At 38.6% G+C, this 15,891-nt stretch overlaps 1 pseudogene; it reads left to right on the plus strand.

The window, feature by feature from the left end:
• Nucleotides 1-220: 220 nt before the first annotated feature.
• LOC128123990 (glyceraldehyde-3-phosphate dehydrogenase-like) lies at nucleotides 221-3,742 on the plus strand (annotated as a pseudogene).
• Nucleotides 3,743-15,891: the final 12,149 nt, after the last annotated feature.

Consider the following 15,891-nt stretch of genomic DNA (forward strand, 5'->3'; position numbering starts at 1 on the left):
AGAGAGAGAAAGAGAAAGAGAAAGAGAGAGAGAGAGAGAGAGAGAGAGAGAGAGAGAGAGAGAGAGAGAGAGAAGCTCCTACTACCTACCAGGAAAACAGAAAAAAGCTAAAAGCTAAAATCCAGCCACATGCTCCATCTTGAGCTGTTTTGGGCCTTTTAAGCTCCAGCCCCTTTAAGCTCCAGCCATATGAGTTGGAAATCTGCAAGTTGATCCAGCTATGCGCAGCTGTGGATATCGCTCTGTATGCTGTGAATGTGTTGCTCTGATTGGTTAATAAATAAGGTGCTGATTGGCCAGTAGCCAGGCAAGAAGTATAGGCGGGACAAAGAGAGAGGAGAATGCTGGGAACAGGAAGGCTGAGGCAGGAGTCACCAGTGAAACACAGAGGAAGCAAGATGTGAAAGCAGAACTGAGAAAAGGTACCAAGCCACGTGGCTAGACATAAATAAGAATTTTGGGTTAATTTAAGTGTAGATTTAGCTAGCAAGAAGCCGGAGCCATTAGGCCAACAGTTTTAATTAATATAAGTGTCTGTGTGTTTATTTGGGTCTGAGTGGCTGCAGGCCCAGGCAGGACTGGAGAAAACTCCACTACAGTCAAGTGCAGCTCTGGCTGCATGGAGTTTGACTGCTTGTAACTTCAGCTGGGCCTCTGGGGCCTGTAAACTCTGGCCGGGCTGGGTGCTGTAACCCCTGGCCTGAAAGGCCACAAATGTTTTTTTTTTTAAATGAATTCTTGCCACCTAGGCACCAAATGTAGATGAATCTCTAAATAGTCTTACTAAATAAGAAACACAGAGCCAAATACAGGGGTGAGAGCCAAAGAGATCAGAGAAATAACAAATAGCCATTTCTAGCCTTAGGTTACCACTATGCAGTAACTTCCACAGAAAGAGACTTTTCCTGTCTAACCTTGCTTTTATTGCCTTCCTGTTCTGCCTTCTCATTGGCTCTAAGCCCAGCCACATCACTTTCTCATCACTGCCTGTCTATACAGACCTCCAGGTCTCTAGGTTGGTACTAGAAATAAAAGCATGTTTCATCATGATTGGCTATGTCCTTGAACACCTATAGACTCTGTCTGCCATGTGATTGGATTAAGGGCATGTGCTACCACTGCCTGACTTCTGTTTATGGCAGACTATTTGACCTCTGATCTCCAGGCAAACTTTATTTATTAACATACAAATAATATCACATTTCAGCACAAACAAAATATCACCACACTGCCCCAACTCTAACAATGGGGAGTTTCCCTTTTGGCAAGTTATATCTGATCAAATGAAAAACATTTGTTAGTCATACAAGTTAGTTTAGATTGAATGTCACACTATTTGAGGAAATATCACCTCTTCTAATCAAGGGGTCTCTCATGTTCAAGTATAGTCTTTATCAATTTTGATGGTATCTATAGCTCTATTTCTCCTGTACAAAGTCATATTTTAAACTTTGGTCATTGATCATTTATAGAAGTTTGTGAAAATATTTGCGTTATGGTTTCTCCTGAATTTTTTGTTTTATCTTCTAAAGTTGTTCTATCATTCAGTGCAGTATGATTTTCTACAATAGGCATTAGGCCCATTAATTGCTGTGGGGAAGAGGTTTCCCCATGGTGACAGGGAATAATGAATCAAACTTGACATGGGGGCCTGCAAGAGACTCTCCCAAGGGGTTTCCTGATGGTAAAGGGTTACCTTGTCTGTCCCTTGTTGATCTTCATTGCAATGTCAGCCTTTGCAGCACCTTCTGCATAGTCCAGAAGACAAGAACCTTCTTTTTGGATTAAAAGAAATATTTTTCTAGGAAGGCCCTGTCTACATTCCATTTCTATATGACCTTGTTTGGCACAATTAAAATATCAGTCATCTTTATTTTTCTTCAATCCTTTGGAAACCAGCTGTCCTGTTCAAGCATCATCACGATTGTAAGATTCAAGATTGACTGTAATTTGGATCCAATCCTCTATGGGTGCTGATCTTGCCTTTCAAAGCCTAATTAACCTTGTGCATTTTGAAATAGCATTGTCAAAAGCCAAAGAAAGAATTATTTTTTATCTAGCTTCTGAATTTTGTATCATTCTATTTACAGCTGACATCAATCTTTGTAAAAGATCAGTCAAGCTTTCTTTTGGGCCTTGTGTAAATGAGTCAGTTCTCTTTCTGACTTCTTCAATTCTGTCCCAAGCATTCAAAACTGCTATAGGGCAAAGAGTCAGGATATGGTCATCATATAGAGACTGTCTTTATACATTAGCATAATCTTCCTCTGCAAGAAGGTGACTTTGGGAGATTTCTACACCTCTAACTTCATTATTCAATGATCCTAGCCTCATCTTTCTACCAGGTCATTCACTGTAATAGAGGACCACATTCCAATACTGTTGTAATCAAGTCTCTCCAGTGTTGTGGAACAATTCCATTAATAGTCGACCACGAATTTAACAGCTGCTTTACAAAGGTGAATACATACCATATGAGCCTATCACTTCCTTAAATCTCCTCAAATCTAACATTTCCACAGGAATCCAGTCAGCTCTTATATAGCCTTGGGAATACCTGTCATTTGGGAGTTGTTCCTGTAAGATGATGGGATAAATTAAGGTTGGTTGTTTTATAACCTTAGATTGTTCCTCTCTAATTTTATAATGTGATGGTGAGGTGCGTCCACTGCCTAACTTCTATGTTAAATATAGTGGCTGACTTTTTCCTCTGATCCCTAGGGCAAGCTTTATTTGTTAGAGCACAAATAAAATATCACCACATATGCAGGTGGTACTATAAGTAGCTAGTGTTACTGTGATAGTTGTAGTAATTACTTTTGTAGCTATTCAGTTTGATGATACTTAGGAGAGTTGAAAATATTCATAGATAGATTTAGAAGCTATCATATAAACACAAACGAGGCTGAGAACTAGAAGACTGCCACCATCTTGCAGGAGCAAGAGCCTGCCCACATTGGATGGGATAATGCTGTAAAGTTTACTGGTGTCTTCACCAGTAGAGAAGCCTGGAGCCCACTTGAAAGGTGGGGCCCAAAGGGTCATCACCTCTGCCTCTTCTGCTGATGCCTTCATGTTTGTGATGGATGTGGGTTATGGGAAGTATGACAATTCACTCAAGATTGTCAGCAATGATTCCTGCAGCACCACCTGCTTAGTCCCTCTAACCAACATCATCCATGACAATTTTGGCATTGGGGAAGGACTCATGATGACAGTCCCTGACATCACTGCTAGCCACAAAACTCTGGATGATCCTTCTGGGAAGCTGTGGTGTAATGGCCCAGAACATTATCCTGCATCACTGGTACTGCCAAGGCTGTGGACAAGGTCATCCCAGAGCTCAATCAGAAGCTCACTTGCATGCCACTTTGTCTTCCTATCCACAATGTGTCTGACATGGCTCTGACATGTCACCTGAAGAGAGCTGCCAAGTATATGATGACATCGAGAAGATGGTGATGCAGGCATCCAAGGACCCACTAAGGACATCCCAGGCTGCACAGGGAACCAGGGTGTCTCCTGCAACTTTAACAGTGATACTGACTCTTCTGTCTATGGTGCTGGGACTGGCAGTGCTCTCAATGTCAACTTTGTGAAGTTCATTTCTTGGTATGATAATGAATACAGCTACAGCAGCAGGGCAGTGGACCTCATGGCCTGCATGCTCTCCAAGGAGCAAGAAGCTATGGACCACCCACCCCAGCAAGATCTCAAAAGAGCAAGAGAGGTCCTGGACTAGGAAGGAGTCCCTGATCCAACACAGTCCCCAACACTGAGCATCTCCCTTGTTTTCCATCCCAGAACTACAGAAGAAAGAGGGGGGCTTAGGGATCCCTACTTTCTTGAATACCATCAATAAAGTTCACTACACCCACAAAAAGTTTAGTGTTTGCTATTATATTGTAAAAATTATGGTCAGTTGAATAAGCCTAATTATCTAGGAATAAGAAAATGAATACATAAATTTGATATTCATTCACTAAAACACATAGAGTAATTAAACAATGAACTATACCTACATATATCATTAGGAATAAAAATATAAATATATAAATAAAAATATAAATATAAATATAGCATCAGACAATATCACAGATCATTACAGATAATGAAATATAAACTTGTCACTTCCTTCTTAATACATTTTATTTAAAATAATTTTTAATTGAAATATATTTGATTACTTACTATTACTAAATTAAACATATTTCATATTTCCCCCCAAGTCCTTCCAGATCCTCTCTTGCTCCCTGTCCACCCTCATGTTCTTTCTCCAAAAACAAACAAAAACAGAAACAAGAACAAAAACCTCCGAAACCAAGAAAACAGAAGTTTAAATTCAGTGTGGCCGTGAAGGGTATTGATTAGATCAATGATTAATTTGTTACTTAATAATAAATCCTCTGAATGCAAATTCATAATGCTTGGTATTCCTACTTATGATGGGAGTTCAATCAGGGAAAAGCACTTACTTAGAGGGATGATGACTGTAGATGAATTTCTAAATGGTCTTATTAAATAAAAAACACAGAGAAACATATAGGGGTGAAAGCCTTAGAGAGCTAAGGAAAGCCACCAGCCAACCTCACCTCACCAACTCTACAGCTTCCAAATGCAAGTCACTTCCTGTCTACCCACACCTATATACCCTGATGTTCTGACATTTGATTTGCTCTCTCTGTCCAGCTACATCACTTCTTCTTCATTCCCAGCTCTGTCACTTCTTGTCTGTCTGTACAGAACTCCAGACATCCATAGTTAACAAGTGTTGGAATTTAGGTGTGTGCCACCACACCTTGATATGTTTCCAGTGTGACTTTGAACTCACAGAGATCCAGACAGATTCCTGCCTGCCAAGTGAAAAGTTAAAGGCATGTACTACCATTGCCTGACTTCTTTGTTTACTTAATGGCTGTTCCTATTCCTCTGATCTCCAGGCAAATTTATTTTTTAAAGCACAATAAAACATCTCCATATTTCCCCTTTTTCTAATAAAAACAGCCGGGCGGTGGTGGCGCACGCCTTTAATCCCAGCACTCGGGAGGCAGAGCCAGGCGGATCTCTGTGAGTTCGAGGCCAGCCTGGGCTACCAAGTGAGTCCCAGGAAAGGCGCAAAGCTACACAGAGAAACCCTGTCTCAAAAAACAAAAAAAAAAAAACAAAAAAAAAAAAACAAAAAAAAACAAACAAAAAAACAAACAAAAAAAAACCAGTTATAACTAATATAATAAAAAGTAGCCGGGCGGTGGTGGTGCACGCCTTTAATCCCAGCACTCGGGAGGGAGAGCCAGGCGGATCTCTGTGAGTTCGAGGCCAGCCTGGGCTACCAAGTGAGTTCCAGGAAAGGCGCAAAGCTACACAGAGAAACCCTGTCTCGAAAAACCAAAAAAAATAAAAAATAAAAAAAATAAAAACTATATACAATAAGTAGAATAACTGTATACAATATATACAAGATAAACACATCAATAATGTCTAGTCTATTTGCATTTGACAAATTCAGAGAAAATATTCCATTTTATCCTATTTTGCTGAGTCCAAAAATGTACCTAATTCACTTTCTATCCTATCTTGTATTACCAACAGAAAACTAACTTATGATGTCTTTCAAACTTATACACTTAACACCTTTTAATGAGTTTTGTTTCTGAAATTTCTGAACAAGGAAAATTATTAGTACAACTATTTAATCTTCAACTCCCTCAGACACCCTAGAAGGAAATAATATTACCTAGTAAAACAGGATGTTCAAACAAGTGTCTTCAAAAAACAAATGTGAGTTTTGACAAAAACAGCTAGATTCCTTGACAGTCACCCGAGGTTTCTCTGCATGTTGAGGCATCATCTTCGGCCTACAGGCTTAGTGTATCTCACAGACTCATTTGTGAAGTAGGATGTATGCAAGGCCTACAACTCATCCTCACATTTGGTGCAAGTATTCCATGTGTCTGATAACTTGAATTCTGCCAGTGTCCTGTCATGATTCAGGATTTTAAACTCTGGAAATTGCTGATGTTTTTGGAATTTGGCTTCCTCCTCTGATCTCCAGGCAAGCTTTATTTATTAAAGCACAAATCAAATATCACCACAGATGACCTCCTTCCTTTGCTGAGCAATCATCTCAGATGACCCTCCTATTGTCATGCTGTGTACCTAAGTACTTACTGCTGCTCAACAAAGCTGTCTTTCATCTTTATTTTTTGTCTTACTAACAAACATCAATTATGGTAAATGAAGAAACAATTCTGAATATACTCAGGACTGTCCACCAAAGAGATTTAGGAATATCAAGAATTTCTCCATCATTTGGTCTGTGCCTGTTCTAATGTCTTCTGTTGCATTTGCATTTTTATTTTCTACATCACCCAAATCATCCAACACTATACCTGCATGTATACATTCAGTCCTAAAAAAAGAGAATACCAAGGCTTAACACAAACTAAACATGAAGCTGTGAAATTGTTCCCATCTTGAATTTATGATACTCTGAGCATCAGATGTTTCTGTGTTCTTAAGTATGTAATCTATTATATTAAAAGGAAAAACTGTGAATGGTTCTTTTTATTTCTCTTCATTTATTACTTTTACTAAGCTTTCAAGCACAATGATGAAGAAAAGGGGGATGGGGGAGGTGCTTGTTTTATTCATAAATTCAAGCGGTGATGTCATTCAGTAACCTGCTGGCTGTAATATATCACCTTTACTGTCTTAAGGTATCATGTTCCTGTTCCAAATTTCTTCAGAGTTTTCATCTTGAGAAGACATTCGATATTACCAATTTTTTTTTCCTTTTTTATGACTATGAGACATGTCTGCCCCTGGAAGCACCAAACTACATCAGAGAAGATATGGGCATTGAATTATTGAATTTCAACCTCCACATGGAATTAAATTTCACTGTGGCAAAGGTTAACCACTGGGCAAGAAAGTACCCTCCCATCGACTGCTGAGAGTATGCTGTCCAAAATGGACAAGCAGGACACAAAACAAAGTACTGCAGATCCTTGCCAAGACAACTGTGGTTGCACTTTGCTTTTTCAACAGGCATCCTCTGAGGCCAGGGAAATATGGCATCATTGCTGAAGTGGCCTTTGCAATCCAGAAACAGTGCCCCTTGCTTTGAAGGCAGCTGAACAGACAGTGGGCCGATGGCTCTTGGTGTGCAGTGAACAGTAGCTGAGACAGTTATTCTTGGAGGAGTAAATAAACTGATTCAGTCTGGCCTCTCTATGGTAGATTGGCATTTAATAAAGGAGATGAAGCCACTCACAAACAGAGAAGAATGGGAAGCTGAATTCCAAAAGCACCAGCAATTTCCAGAATTTAAAATCCTGAATCATGACATGATACTGGTGGAATTCAAGTTTATCTGGTACATGGAATATTCACGCTAAATGTGGAGTCGAGCTGTAGGCCTTGCATACATCCTGCTTGAAAATTGACTCTGTTAGATTTGCTAAGCCTCTCCCCAATGTTGTAGAGGCTGTTTCTGTCATAACTGACATTTTTGGAAGTCACTTTTTGCATTTCCTGTTTCACTAGATAATATTTTTTCCTTGTTGGGACTCTGAGGGAGTTGAAGATTAGATAGTTATATTTTTCCTTGTTAAAATATTCCAGAAAAGAAACTCACTAAGAGGTGTAAAGTGTATAAATCTGAAAGACATCATAAGAAACATTTCTGTTGGTAATACAAGATAGGATAGAAAGTGAATTAGGTACAGTTTGGATTCACCAAAATAGGATAGAATGGAATATTTTCACTGAATTTGTCAAATGTAAATTTACTAGTCATTGTGGTATAGATGTATTCATTGTCCATATATATTGTATATAGTTGTTATACTTATTGTATTTAGTTTTTTTATATTAGTTATAACTTTTTTATTTTAGACAAAAAAGGGGAATTTGGTGATGGATTGTGTCCCCCAAAATACTATGTCCCCCAACAAAATTTACCTGAGGATCAGAGGAAAAAGCCAGCCACAATAGTAAACATAGAAATCAGGCAATGGTAGCACATGCCTTTCATCTTATCATTCAGGAGGCAGGGATCTGTCTGGATCTCTGTGAGTTCAAAGCCACACTGGGAACAGAGCCAAGCATGGTGACACACCTTTAATCTCAGCACTAGCCATAGAGGTCTGGAGGTCTGTACAGACAGACAGGAAGTGACTGAGCTGGGCAGGGAGAGAGCAAATGATATAACAGAACAGAAAGGCATATAGGTATGAGTATACAGGAGTAGGTCTCTTTGGAGACTGAGGTATCAGTGAGGTTAAGTTAGCTTGTGGCTTTTCCTAATCCTCTGATCTCTCAGGTTTTCACACCTACATCTGTCTCCAGGTTTTTATTAAATAAGACCTTTTAAGATTTGTCTACAATCAGGACAGAAATTTAAGCAGGAACTAAAAGACAAATATCATGCTTCTCAAACACAAGAGAAGACTGAGGTCTCTGGAAGAAAACTGAAACCTTACTTCAGTCGTACAATTTCCTGGGACCTGGGGAACTAAAGATTGGAAGGGGACTGATGTCAACTGCACCTCCATGTTCCAGGCTGGAGTGAGAGGGGATAATTTTAGAGTTGTTGTGATGGACTGTGGCAGTTTCAATGTGAAGTGTCCCAGAGGATCTGCATTTGAACACTTGGTCCCAGCCAGAGGGGCAGATGGGAATCCTCTATCACTTTCAGCAGGTGGAGCCTTGCTCACAGAAGTGGGTCACTGCTGGGGAGGCCTCTCTTCTTACTCACTCTCTGCTTCCAAACTATCAATTCAGTGGACCAGCTAGCCTCAGACTGCTGCTACCCTGTCTCCCCTGTCATGGTGGGATAGAGCCCTTCAAAATCTAAGCCAAAATAAACCAACTTGATTTTTCCCTGCTCTGCCATGGAGTATCTTTCTGTACATTGTGAATATATGTTGCACTGATTGGGTGCTAAATAAAGCTGCATTGGCCTATGGCAGAGCAGGATGGAGGCAGATAAAGCCATGGAACATATGGCGATACATAGATTGATGGTTATGGGTTGAGTTAAGTTAAGTTAGCATAAGAGACATCTAGCAAAAGCCTGATTCATAGTCCAAGTAATTTGCAATTAATATTAAGCCTCTCAGTGATTATTTTATAAGTGGTTCGAGGAGCTCAGGGCCGAGTAGGACACAAGAAAACTTTCAGCTACATTTTGGCGCCAAACATAATAGCAAGAATTTCCACCTGAAAACCTGAGAAAACTTATAAAAAGGATTCTAAAATGGAGCCAAGAACAGCTTCCTAATTCATGTCACTCTGGGTAGGCTGCAGTACAGAGACATGTCCCATGACCATAGCGGGCTTCAGCAGCAACATTGAGGATTCCTGGTATCTCTGATGGGCTGAGACATGATACAAAGAGGCTTCTCCCATCCACTGCCTGCTGGCTTAGGAGCACAACTGCAGGCTTAAAATCACAGGTATACTACTTAATACTGCTTCCCAGAATTGGGGAGATAAGCATGACTCTTTGGAACCTGGGCCATGTTAAAAAACCTGATGGGGTGGGGCTAGTAGTCAGTGGTGCTACAGCTTTAGTCCTAGCCAAACTGCAGTTTAAATCGATGGTCAAAAAATGGATACAGATTCACAATAAGACAGATCCAGATGGAATAAAGCTCTGAACAGTGTACATTGTGTATAGTAAGGTACATAGGCTTAAGAGAGAGAAGAGAAAGGATATTTTCACAAAAAATAAGTCTTAAAAATAATACATAAAAGTATAATAAGCCATGCAAAGTTGGAAATTAAACAGAGAGTCTGGATTATGGTGTCTTTGTAATTTTTAACTGGAGAGAGATATTAGATTGTATTTAACTCAGGCTGCTGAGTTAAACCAATATATATATATATATTAAGGTATCTTTACTTCAAAATTTATGTCTAAGGATATGTTGCTTTGGAAAAGAGTTTTTTCTGCTCTTTCCACAGAAGAATATAAGCTGTAGATTCCTTCGAGGTTAATATGGTTCCATCAAGAAAAACTCCCTGAGAGGTCTCCAGATAATCCAACATCCAGAACAGCCTCAAGGCAAATGTCTCAGAGAATACAGCCTCACAGACTACTCTAGTCAGGACTTGACCATAATCCTAAAATTTTCTTTGTGTCCCAATAAGTCTACCAGCACCCCCAAACAGCAAGAAGTAGCCTAGAAAACTATACTCACAATACCAAAAATGGATTATGGATATTTATCTTTGTTTGAGAGTTTGGTTACAAATTGTTATTGGTCATAGTCAATCTCTTTATGAAACAAGAAAGGGGTTTATGATATAAAAATGATGGGGTAAAGGGGTAGATTATTAAATCTGCTTTAATCCAAATAAACAACTGTTAATCTTACATATTTTACATCAGTATGGATTTTAGTTTATTGATACAAATTTAAAGGTAACTTTGTTATACTGCATGTATATTTCTACTCGTTTAGGGTATTATGTTTATGCAGCTCATTTAATAATGAAATATATAATTAAGAAATAAGAATTAACAGTCATCTATAATTGCAAACTTATGGTCATGTTAGGTATGTTTTCAAGGACATACAGAGATATATTTCAGATAGGCAATCTTTAAACACTTCAACGACTTTCAGAATGTGGCATTTAAAATGTTTTAAGGACTTAGACTTTTCTCGACAATGAGACAAGTCTGTTCTTAGCATCACCAATTACTTCAAAGAGGATGATGGGCATCGAAGAAACTCCATATGGAGTTTGTTTTCTTTATGGCGAAAGCTAGCCATGTAGACAAAGAAAGTGCCCTTGCCTCAACTGCTGACACTATGCTGTACAAAGTGGATAAGCAGGACACAAAAGAAAGTGACTGTAGAACATTGCTAAGACAGGGTGGGATAGTCCTTCAAAATCCCACTTCACAGGTAAGTCTGGCAGATAAACTAGGCCTTTAGGCTGAAGATGGATGCCCAAACATTGCAGAGGAACTCTGGGTCACTGTTCAGGCTTCCTTATATCCCTGTTATTATGTAACATTACATACTTCTGGAGTCTGTGATGGAGATGAAGACTAGATAGTTATAGTTTAATTCTCCTTGGTTATAATACAAGATAAATTAGATATAAAAATTTAGACTTACAAAAATAGGATAGATGGTAGAATATTTTCTAATTTTGCCAAATATAAATAGACTAAACATTGTAACTGTAATTCTTGCTTGATACCATTTTTGTTATATGTAACTTTACTATGTTAAAGCTAAAACGTTCCTTTTTGATTAGATAGTAAAGAGATGTCTTTCTGTACTTTGTGAATATGTTTTGCTCTGATTGGTTGATAAATAAAGTTGCATTGTCGATGGCAGGGCAGGATGGAGCCAGGCAGGAAAATCCAAGAGAGATAGTGAAAGGAGACAGGAGAGTAAAGAGAGATGCTAAACTGCCACTCAAAGAGCAATGGGACACATGTAAAGGCACGGAACATGTGGCAATATACAGAATAAGAGAAATAGGTTAATTTAAGATGAAAGAGCTAGCTAGCAAGAAGCCTGCCATAGGCCATATATAATATGAGCCTCAGGGTGATTATTTTATAAGCAGCTGTGAGACCTTATGGCCGGCAGGACACAGAAAAATTTGTAGCTACGACGGTCTGTGACTCAAGTGTGTGATATCTTCATCAATAGAGTTTTAGCATCAAGTTCTAGAGAGCAATCAAGGGCATTGGCAATAACCTGTAGTGTTTGGGGGTTGGGAGCCTATAGAACCCCACTGATCAAAAACTTAAAAAATTGTAACCTGTAAGAAGAACTGGGCATCATATTTGACAGCCTATATTGTCTAGGGAAATACTGTGTCCTCCATTGCAGAGCAACTCCATTTATAAATGTGTATGTGTGTGTGCATTTATTTATTTATTATAAATATATATTTATTTTTATAAATATTTATATATTTTATATTTACATACACAACAGGAAATGGGACATTGACAGTTTTTGATGGTGTTTTCTCCTTCAGAAGGGACATTTTTAACTCCATTCATTTACCTGAATTTTTCATATCTTTATGGATGAATAATATACCATGTGTATATGAACAACTTTTTCATCCTTCTTTCATCAAGTGATTTATATCTAGGCTTCTACTATTTCCTAGCAATTGTGAAGAGACCAGCAATAGACATCAATGAGCAACTCTCTCTGAAGTAGGATACAGAGTTTTGAGTAGGCCTAAGACTGGTATATCTCTATTTCTGTGTCTGCATTTATGTATACTGCAAAATTTAAAACATGGATGAGATTCTGCTTCATGAGTTACAAAACTTATTCTTCAGATAAAAATTAACTACAAATTTTTATGTTTGTGATATAGAGGGTGGATTAAGTTAACATGTTATAAGACAGCTCAGATTTTAATTCTGTGTATCACTTGCACCTGGTTTTATTTTGTATTAATACATCATTGTGATAGTTTATAGTGCATGTTTTCACATTCTAACCAAGTTTCATACCAGTAGAAGAAATATGCTTTACAATAACTCAAGGTTCATAGTGAATTTTTCTTTTAGCATCCTGTTGCATGTGTAAGAGTATAATTCCTACCATGTTTAGAAATTATAGAGTTGGCCATGGAAGAAGAAATGCAAGTGAGAACCTGTAACACTTTCTATATTTTATTTATCTTTATCAAAGGACTACTAGAAGAAAACATGACAAATTTTTAAATAATGCTTAATTGTAATAGAATAAATGAATGCTTGTATTTTCTTTTTGGGGTTCTAGCAAACCACTTCCTCTACCACTCAAATAATATATTCATAGTGATGGTGACATACATGTAGGTACTCAATCCCACACACTGACTTTTCAGTTGCTCTGTAACATTTTAATATAAATTAATTGTATCATGAATCTTAAAACGTCTTGTTAATTAAAACAAACCTAGAGCCAGGTATTGAGGTGAACACTGAATGATCAGAGAAACAGAACATGCTACAGCTTCCTCACTTTGTCAATTCCTCAGCTGATCCTGTCCTCAGACTGGAAGCCTCTGAGTCCTCATCCAGAATGAATCTCAGATGAACTGCTGCTGAAAGCCTAGAAGCTTACCCAGCTCTAGTTCCTGGTTTTCACACCTTATTTAACTTTCTGCTTTCTGCCATTACTTCCTGGAATTAAACGCATGAGTCACCATGCCTGGCTGTTTCCAGTGTGGCTTTGAAGTCACAGAGATCCACGAGGATCTCTGCCTCCACAAGGCCAGGATTAAAGATGTGAGTGCAACCATTTTCTGGCCTCTATGCCTGTCTAGTGGCTGTTCTGTTCTCTGACTCCAGATAAATTTATTAGAGCACATGATATATTGGGGACCACAATGTCACCACAATTAATTATAGAGTAAAACAAAGTTGTAAAGTAATGGATAATGTATTGGTATACCCTCTACATACCCTGTAGTCATGTGAACCCCCACATTGATATAATACATTAACAGAAAGGGTAGTTGATGCTGGTGAAACTGAGACTGCATTATTTTGAACATCACATGTGTTACTGGGTTCTGGACAGGGCCAAGGCTAGATGTTAGAGCATATGCAGAGGAAAGATCCTGTCTCCATACAGGAAGCAATGAGACCAAGTAAGGCCAGCCATGCTCCTTTTATGAAAACTCTCAAATATCACTATAGGTCACATGTGAACCCAGGACCAAGTCCCCTAAGGAACAGCCTTTAGAATTCACCCCTAAAAAGCCACACAGACCCTTCTAAAGCTATCATCCTTGCTGAACAAGTGTCCACTACATGGTCGACATAGTTAAGCCACATCCAAAGCACAACATTCTTCCCATGGCCTCCAATGTACTTGTCCCTCTTGTCTTCCAAATGAAATAGCATTTAAAAAAACTGGAAATGAACCAAAGGTGCCTGTGATTAGAATAATATAAAGTTAATTCATAGAAAAAATACTTAAAAATTCAGAGCATTTATACTCTAAGAACATAAAGATTAACAAATTTATGAAGTAGGTAATATGAACTGGTACACATGCTGAAATATACGTTTCATGAGACAGGTGGGCCAACACATTTCTTTTTACTGATGAAATAAAATAAAAATAACATTTCTGGTCAGAGGTGCCAGTGTTAATCCCAAAGATGGGAGAAGAAAGACCACTGACCCAAATCATTATGGCCAAAATAATTAAAGAAAGCCATTCATTAAAGCAAGAATTTGATTCATGTACATGAGCTGCTGCCCCCTAAGATGGGGCTTAAGAATTCAGCATTGGATGTGTGGAAGGCAGGCTTTTATACACCTCATGGGTAGGGGGTTTCCAAATAGGGGGAATAGGCAGGATTACAGGATCAGAACATAGCATGTGATCAAAACAATGTAATCAGAATAGGTAGTCATAACAAGATAAACATAGGTTGTCATGTGACTTTTTGAAACAAAGTTTCAAGATGGTTATTAACTACTTTTTGAAACAAAGACATGATTGTCACTCCTGGAACAGGCAGTACAGAACCATTTCTACTTATGGTTTCAGATGAGACATAATCCAGTTTGAAAAGCAGAGGTTTAATCATAAACACGACTGAACCTAGTTTGTCTTTACTATCAGTTGACCTTGAAGATTAAGACAGAGGCAGGCTGGTTCACTAGTAATAAAAGTGTGAAGATGGATGAGAATTGGAACTTAGGATACCTGTAGAGGATTCAGAAGGACTGTCAGCTTGAATGTGGCTGAAAAAAAAAACACACTGAGTGCATCACTGCTGTGGAAAAAGTACCAAGAGTAACACAGCATCACCATGAAGAACACTGCAAGTCTGCATGGTCTGCTTATGCTTCAGTTATACAGTCACAAACCTCATCATACACTTTTGATGTTGCTAGCTGTGATGGGGATTGTCCCTTAATGGAGAGAACAAAAATATTTACAGGTAGGTAGATCAGTTAGGATAGGATGGTAAAGGCTGATATTTAAGGCATGATATGATTATTATTCAGTTACACACTCACACAATTCAAGGTGATACTACTTGATGTTGCAACATATTATGGGAGTTGGTCCATAAAAGAGCGAAGAGTAATTAATTATTTGGACACAGGTGGACCTAAAAGGATTGGATGGGAGAGGCTGATAAGAGAGAGGCAACGGGGCAGATGCCAAGAAACATCTTAGTGGGAATATGGACTCAAATGTTTTCAGTGTGTAACTTGTCCCCCATATACATACTGGAAGTCACAAGGTCTGCTCAACATTTTTATAAGCCTCACCCATGTCTAAAACATTTACTCAGCTCCTAACAGCGAATCCCAACTTCAGAACAAGTAAGCAGAATCTAGAACCAGTCTGTGAAAGGGCCTTCTTCAGCCTTGGTCAGCTCTCCACCTCTAGACCTGAAAAATGGAAGAAAGGTAAGGATATATTCCAAGAATGTTCAGAGAGTTACTATCTTGGGGTTTTCTCTATATCCGTATGGTTTTGTGGCTACCACAAAACGCAGCAGGTAGAGTCCAGGGCTTCCTCCTGGGAAGGAATGAGAGAGAGGCTTCCTTTTGAGGCAGAGAGATGAACTGCCTTAAACAGACTTTTCTTACTTTCTCCAAAATAATTCATATTCATGTCTGTTACTTCTTTAAGGAGAAAGGTAATATAAATATCTTGTTTCCCAGGGCAAAACCCTGTACAACAGGCTCATTGTTTGTTTCTTCTCAAAGTTGATCTGTAAAGTTTGTATGTTGCATTTAATAAGAAACATGGCTAGGCCCCGGGTGGATCTCTGGGAGTCCAATTAGCGAGAATTCGGAGGGTTTATATGATCGAGAATTGTTGAGACCAAGATTGGATAAAGCACAGGGACAAATAGCCAAACGAATGGAAACAC

This window comes from Peromyscus californicus, unplaced genomic scaffold (assembly GCF_007827085.1).
Source record: "Peromyscus californicus insignis strain IS unplaced genomic scaffold, ASM782708v3 Scaffold_4__1_contigs__length_199733344, whole genome shotgun sequence".
Lineage (NCBI taxonomy): Eukaryota > Metazoa > Chordata > Mammalia > Rodentia > Cricetidae > Peromyscus > Peromyscus californicus.